Source organism: Triticum dicoccoides, chromosome 7A (assembly GCF_002162155.2).
Source record: "Triticum dicoccoides isolate Atlit2015 ecotype Zavitan chromosome 7A, WEW_v2.0, whole genome shotgun sequence".
NCBI classification, from domain to species: Eukaryota; Viridiplantae; Streptophyta; class Magnoliopsida; order Poales; family Poaceae; genus Triticum; species Triticum dicoccoides.
In genome coordinates this window covers 721,560,827-721,568,674 of record NC_041392.1, presented here as the reverse complement: position 1 = coordinate 721,568,674, position 7,848 = coordinate 721,560,827, and the positions used below count along the sequence as shown (strand labels likewise).

The following is a 7,848-nucleotide window of genomic DNA, read 5'->3' as shown; positions in this document are numbered from 1 at the left end:
CGCTTAGTGATAAAGTAAAGCATTACTGCGCGATTGCATTGCATACAATAAAGCGACAACCATATGGCTCCTGCCAGTTGCCGATAACTCGGTTACAAAACATGATCATCTCATACAATAAAATTTAGCATCATGTCTTGACCATATCACATCACAACATGCCCTACAAAAACAAGTTAGACGTCCTCTACTTTGTTGTTGCAAGTTTTATGTGGCTGCTACGGGCTTAAGCAAGAACCAATCTTACCTACGCATCAAAACCACAATGATAGTTTGTCAAGTTGGTGCTGTTTTAACCTTCGCAAGGACCGGGCGTAGCCACACTCGATTCAACTAAACTTGGAGAAACTGTCACCCGCAAGCCACCTCTGTGCAAAGCACGTCGGGAGAACCGGTCTCGCGTAAGCGTACGCGTAATGTTGGTCCAGGCCGCTTCGTCCAACAATACCGCCGAACCAAAGTATGACATGCTGGTAAGCAGTATGACTTATATCGCCCACAACTCACTTGTGTTCTACTCGTGCATATAACATCAACATATAAAACCTAGGCTCAGATGCCACTGTAGGGTAACGTAGTAATTTCAAAAAATTTCCTACGCACACGCAAGATCATGGTGGTGCATAGCAACGAGAGGGGAGAGTGTGATCTACGTACCCTTGTAGATTGACAACGGAAGCGTTAACACAACATAGAGGAAGTAGTCGTACGTCTTCCCGATCCAACCGATCCAAGTACCATTACTCCGGCACCTCCGAGTTCTTGGCACACGTTCAGCTCGATGATGCTCCCCGGGCCCCGATCCAGCAAAGCTTCGGGGATGAGTTCCGTCAGCACGACGGCGTGGTGACGATGATGATATTCTACCGACGCGGGGCTTCGCCTAAGCACTGCAACGATATGACCGAGGTGGAATATGGTGGAGGGGGGCACCGCACATGGCTAAGGAACGATCACGAAGATCAACTTGTGTGTTCTAGGGTGCCCCCTTGCCCCCGTATATAAAGGAGGGAGGGGGAGGTGCGGCCGGCCCCCAAGGGGTGCGCCTGGAGGAGTCCTACTCCCACCGGGAGTAGGACTCCCCTCCTCTTGCCTTGTTGGAGAAGGAAAGGGGGAAGGGGAAGAGGAAAGGGGGGCGCCGCCCCCCTTCCTTGTCCTATTCGGACTAGGGAGGGAGGGGGCACGCGGCCTGCCCTGGCCGGCCCTCCTCTTCTCTCTTATGGCCCATGTAGGCCCAATAACCCCCCGGGAGGGGGGGGGGGTTCCGGTAACCCCCCGGTACTCCGGTAAAGTCCCGATTTCACCTGGAATGATTCCGATGTCCAAATATAGGCTTCCAATATATCGATCTTTATGTCTCGACCATTTCGAGACTCCTCGTCATGTCCGTGATCACATCCGGGACTCCGAACAACCTTCGGCACATCAAAATGCATAAACTCATAATAACTGTCATCGTAGCGTTAAGCGTGCGGACCCTACGGTTCGAGAAAAATGTAGACATGACTGAGACAAATCTCCGGTCAATAACCAATAGCGGGACCTGGATGCCTGTATTGGCTCCTACATATTCTATGAAGATCTTTATCGGTCAGACCGCATAACAACATACGTTGTTCCCTTTGTCATCGGTATGTTACTTGCCCGAGATTCGATCGTCGGTATCCAATACCTAGTTCAATCTCGTTACCGGCAAGTCTCTTTACTCGTTTCGTAATACATCATCTCACAACTAACATATTAGTTGTAATGCTTGCAAGGCTTATGTGATGTGCATTACCGAGAGGGCCCAGAGATACCTCTCCGACAATCGGAGTGACAAATCCTAATCTCGAAATACGCCAACCCAACATGTACCTTTGGAGACACCTGTAGAGCTCCTTTATAATCACCCAGTTACGTTGTGACGTTTGGTAGCACACAAAGTGTTCCTCCGGCAAACGGGAGTTGCATAATCTCATAGTCATAGGAACATGTATAAGTCATGAAGAAAGCAATAGCAACATACTAAACGATCGGGTGCTAAGCTAATGGAATGGGTCATGTCAATCAGATCATTCACCTAATGATGTGATCCCGTTAATCAAATAACAACTCTTTGTTTATGGTTAGGAAACATAACCATCTTTGATTAACGAGCTAGTCAAGTAGAGGCATACTAGTGACACTCTGTTTGTCTATGTATTCACACATGTATTATGTTTCCGGTTAATACAATTCTAGCATGAATAATAAACATTTATCATGATATAAGGAAATAAATAATAACTTTATTATTGCCTCTAGGGCATATTTCCTTCAGCAGAAACGACTTCAGCCCAAAAATGAGGTGGAAGAGAGGCGGCGATCATCATTGCCCGAGCCGTCTCAAGCAAATGGCGATGTTTGCATTCAGCAACGCCATTCTGAGCATGGGCACCAGGGCAAGAGAATTGGGCAAGAGTGCCCTGCTCCGCAAGAAAACCACGCAACATGTGAGAGATATACTCTCCAGCTAAGTCAACACGGAAGATACGGACAGGCGTGGAAAATTGAGTGCGAACCATGGCAGCAAAACACTTGTATATGGGGAGAACCTCGCTGCGAGATTTCATACAGTAAAGCCAAGTGTAGCGAGAGAAATCATCAATAAATAGAACATAGTAGCGATGACCTCCTTTCGAGTCAAAAGGAGCAGGACCCCATACATCAGAATGAACTAAGTCAAAAGGACGCTTAGATACAGACTCACTGGTAGGATAAGGTAAATGGGTCTATTTGCCAAGCCTACAACCATCATAATGCAACGAAACATCACCAGAGACAGACCCTAAGACGCCTTGGTGTACTAATGAGGACAAGCGAGAGTCACAGATGTGACCAAGTCGATAATGCCACTGCTGGAAGGACACATAAGAGGAGGCAGCAAGAGCATGAGAGCTGGCGTATGTGGTAGCAGTGAAAGGAACACGAAGCCAGTCAACCTCCCAAAGGCCCTCAGACTCACGGCGCCGAGGGCCAGCGCCAACCAGAGCCTGAGTGCGACGATCCTGAACAGAACAAGAGTCATTATCAAGAATGACACGACAACCAGAATCAGTAAGTTGGGCAGCGGAAAAGAGATTCATGGTAAGACGAGGAACATGAGAAACACTAGGAACCGAGAAAGACGGAGTGGAAAGGATGCCACGACTAGCAACAGGAAGAGCTGTGCCATCGGCCGTGAGAACATTAAGAGGAAAATCAAGAGGACGGAGAGAAGATAAAATAGAAGAATCAGAAGACATATGAAAAGAAGCTCCAGAATCCAGAACCCACGAGGATGTACCTGACTGAGTAGGCTCCGACGGAGGTGGAGAGGTGGTGGCTGTCACAGCGACAACAGAACCCCTCGAGGAAGAACCAGATGAGGCCAACATGTGCTTGAGCCGCATAATATCCTGGTCAGTAAGCGACACAGTCGAGGAATACACACAGGTCCCACTAGAGGAGGAGCGCTTTAGGTCTCTCCGCTTCTTGTGACAATCTGACTCTGGGTGACCTGGCCTGTTGCAGTAGCCACAGAAGGTGCGCGAGCGTGACCGACCCTCTCCTGAAGGAGGGTGAACCGCCCCCGGAGGTGTGGGCAGGAGCGGTGGAGTCGGGAGGTGAGCAGATGAGACAGGAGCTCGGGCAGCAAGAACAGTGGGAACAGTGGGAACCACAAGCAGACCAGCAGACCGGAGACGTGTCTCCTCAGCACGAAGCTCGGCAAGCACCTCCGAAATAGGAACACGACCACGAGCAAGCAGGTGAGCACGCCGAGGCTCAAACTCTGAGAGAAGGCGAGATAGGAACTCGTGGAGACAATGAAACTCCAAGTCTGACCGCACAGTCTGACAATAGCGGCAAGTACCACAAACCATAGTCCAGAGAGAGTCAAGCTGACGCCAGATGGCAGAGCTCTGTGAGTAGAACTCATCAATAGAAGAGTCACCTTGATGTAGAGCATGCTCCTGACGCACCACAGATAGGTAGAGAGCATCACCAGATGGCTGATATCGCTGACAAAGATAGGTCCACATCGCAGCAACAGTACCGAGACCCATGAACTCAGACGCAAACTGGGGTAAAACACTCGCAGTGAGAACCGCAGCCGCTCGAGCATCATCGTTGCACCACTGAGTGTAAGCAGACCGATCATCCCGGTAAACAGAAAGAGCATCTGAGTAAGCGGATACCTGCTGATCATAAGCATCCACCGCAGCAGCATCAAGGGCCTTGGCTGCATCCCGAGCAGACTGAGAAGCGTCAGCAGCAAGAACAGGCGGGACCGGCGGGATATGAGCCACAGGAGCAACAGGACATGGCGGACAGGGGACCTAGCCAGAGAGAATGCCCCACAGGAGAAGACCGCGCATGTGGATGCGCATGAAACCCACAAACTCAGCATAGTTGGTGCCATCGAAGATCACCGTGCATCGAGGAACAACCACATATCCCGAGGAAGACATGGTGAGCTCTCTGTTTCTTTTCTCTTCTCCTTTTTTTTGGTCAACTGCTACAGTGTGCCCGATCTAGATCGGGCGGACCCGCTCACAAGGGGATCGAGCGGGGAACGAAGGAGGGCTCGAGCAAATCGAGCTGACGAGGTGGCCAAGCGGCAGCCGAAGGTCACGACCAGGAGATCGCAGCGTGGGCTGCGGATTCAGATCGGGGGCCCGTCCAGGTGGGAAGCAGCACCAGGCAAGAGCGGCCGGGACACCAGGCGAGAGCGGCCGGGCCGGGGCGACGTCCAGGCAGGAGCGGGCGCCGGCGGCCAGGTGCAGCAGCAGGGTGGCCAACCGGGCGAAGCAGGAAGCTGGGGCGCCCGACCGGGCGGAGCAGGACAAGGCCGCCTCGGGCGCCGGCGGCCAGGCCGCAGCCGGAGCAGGCGCCGGATCCAGCCGATCCAGCCGGACAGAAAGGAGCCGGGCTTGGCCAAGAGGGAGACGGAAACAGCCGGAATCGAGGTGAGCTAGGAGCGGCGCACACGGAGTTGCAGCGCGGGAGAGCAAGGCTAACCTAGCATCTGATACCATGTTGGATAAATGAGCAACTAGTATTCACTGAGGGCCAGAGGTCAGTACATATACATGTGTGGCAAAGTGTAGAAAACCTCTTATACATTGGGGATATACAGACAAGTGACTATACACATGTAACAGGCATCTCTAGAATATTGCTCTCCTGAGCTCCAACCCTTGGAGTACCTCGAGCTTGCGCACTGCAATTCCCTGTCATCCCTACCGGATGTGCCGCAAGCATACTCATCTCTCCAATATCTTCGCATTATAGACTGCCCTGGTATGAAGACCCTCCCTGCAAGCCTACAGCAATGCCTTGGGAGCATCCAGCAGGAATACATAGATGCCCGTCTTTATGAAAGTAAGCACGCAGCAATTACCTTCTCTATTACAACGTACTAGCGAGTGTTAAATGTGCTAGTTAGAAAATGATAATAGCTTCACTAGTAGTACGACAGAAAACTAGAGCAGGCTTCTGTCGTACTACTAGTGAAGTTGTTATCATTTTTGTCATTTCCTTCTAATAAGTTTTACAGAGGAGTGCAACCTTCTAAATCCGTCATTTCCTTCTAATAAGTGTAAGTTTTACATGACTAATCTGTATAGATAAGCCTATGCTGGTGAAGCCGAAGACATGGAAGTATGTCTGCAAAGGTTGAACTACCGTTTCCAAAGACTTGGAAGAGATGTTGTCTGCAAAGGTTGGTCATATTGTATTGTACCCCTCGGATTTATTTTTTGACGGTAAAAAACACATGCCCCATCACTATATGTTTGGCTTTCTTCTGGTGTTGATCGTGTATGGCTTGTTTGCAGAATTATTCGAGCACATACAGACGGACGGAAAACAGAGACACATGGAGTAGAAGTATTGTCCTGCAAGACCTGCCATGATCAGAAACTGTTTGTTGCCATGTCGTTTGTGACACCGTTGCCAGGATTAGACACCTACAGGAAGCTTTCGAACACTATTGTCTATCATTAACTTGATCTTGTTTGAATAATTAGCATGCGTATTTCAACTTCTATTCGCCTACGGGCTGTTATATCGTTGTATTTGTTTTTCAAAATTCTGGCCTAGCACTGTCAGTTTGTCGTCAAAATTCTGTTAGTATTTCCATTGGGTGCTATATATTACCAGAAGAGGGGACTTTTGGTATGTCTGTCCGTCAATTATTTGTATGACTGTGTTAACCCTTTTGACTTGTACATGCTGCACTGTTATTTGCCGACCGTAATGTGTATCTGAAGTTGTGGATTGCACTAGGAATACTGCCACGTTCTGCCCTTGGCACCGTCAGTTTTTATCAAAATTCTGACACAGTTTCACAAATTTTTTTTTTGGACTTGTATATCAGACACTCATAATTTATACAGTCCACATTGTGACATTGTGTTTACCACATACAACCGTACTACCGTTTTGATTTGTACATACATGCAGTGTTATTTTTTGACTGCTTGAAGCTGTCGATTTCCACTCATACTCTGACTAGGAGCACTGTTCAGGTTTTATGTAATAAGTACAGAGGCAGGACTTCAATTTCTCAGGATTCGATATTCATCACGAACCACTTTAAGTTCCTCATCGGTCGTTCGTCGAGGATGATGATGATGATCTAGATCTTCCTCCTTGCACAGCAGGCACGATCTGTGCTTGATCAGCCAACCATCGATGCAACACATTCTAGTAATCGGGCAAGCTCCGTGTGCCTTTTTGCCAACCTGAAAAATCCAGATAACCACCAGCACTATCACCGAAAGGTTCAGAAGAAAAAAAAAATCCATAACTGAAAACGACCAATCAGCTACTGCTTGCAACAGAATCAGCAGAATTTCATAATGTTCTTTCTTTAGTACTAGGAAAAACAGAATGTTTACATTATAGAATGAGATGATACGATGATCAATTAACTGCAGTCCAATAAAGCAGAGAGATTGAAGCTTTTAGCGGATAGTGGATTTCAGAGATGATCTCTGATTTTCAGACCTGCGGCAGACTGAGCGTCCCCATGAGAGGCCGCCGCCGACGGTGTCTCCGGTTGTACTCCTCTGTGATCCTGACCTCAACCTGCTTGTCGATGGACGGACTCTGCATTCTGTTGATCATTGGTGCCCTCAATCTCGAAGAGTCCACTGCATTCGTCTGTGTACAGAGAGACATTACACCGTCAGACAAATGCGACAGCGTATATGATGCAACTGGTTTCAGACAATAGCCGATGGACCTGGGATCAAGTATGATGCAGATGACCACCCACTGCATCACCAATCAGGTCAACCTGCTCACGGACAAGCCTGCATTAAACATTAAGCTACCTTACCAAGTAACCAAAAGATTTGGGTTAGGCCCAATCAGTCAAAAAAGTTTAAGCATCCATTGCTTTGAAAAAAGTTCTCGATTTCAAAAAAAAAATCATGAATTTGAAAATAGTTTGCAAATTGAACAGCATTCATGCATTTGAGAAAAGGTTCATGGATTAAAAAAAACACGGATTGAAAATAGTTCGCGAATTAAGAAAATTTCACGGATTTTAAAGAAATGTTTACAAATTTGAAAAAATTCATGAATTTAAGAAAATGTTCATGATTCTGAAAACCTATTCATTGATTTGAAAAAGTTCATGATTCTAAAAAAAGTTCACGAATATAAGAAAAAGTATTCATGGATTTGAAGAAAATGTTCATGAATTTGAAAAATTCATGATTCTAGAAAGTTTGAGGATTTTAAAAAAAATTCATCGATTTTAAAAAATGCTCACGAATTTTAAAAAATTCACGAATTAAAGCAAATGAAAAAGGAAAAAAAACAAAGAAAAAATGG

The 7,848-nt window shown here is 47.3% G+C and overlaps 1 long non-coding RNA gene across 1 annotated transcript; it reads left to right on the top strand.

Moving 5' to 3' along the window:
• The first annotated feature begins 5,205 nt into the window (after positions 1 to 5,205).
• Positions 5,206 to 6,145, top strand: LOC119329604. Its single transcript, XR_005159613.1, has 3 exons — positions 5,206 to 5,385; positions 5,631 to 5,725; positions 5,841 to 6,145. It is a non-coding gene; the product is annotated as an uncharacterized LOC119329604 (long non-coding RNA).
• Positions 6,146 to 7,848: the final 1,703 nt, after the last annotated feature.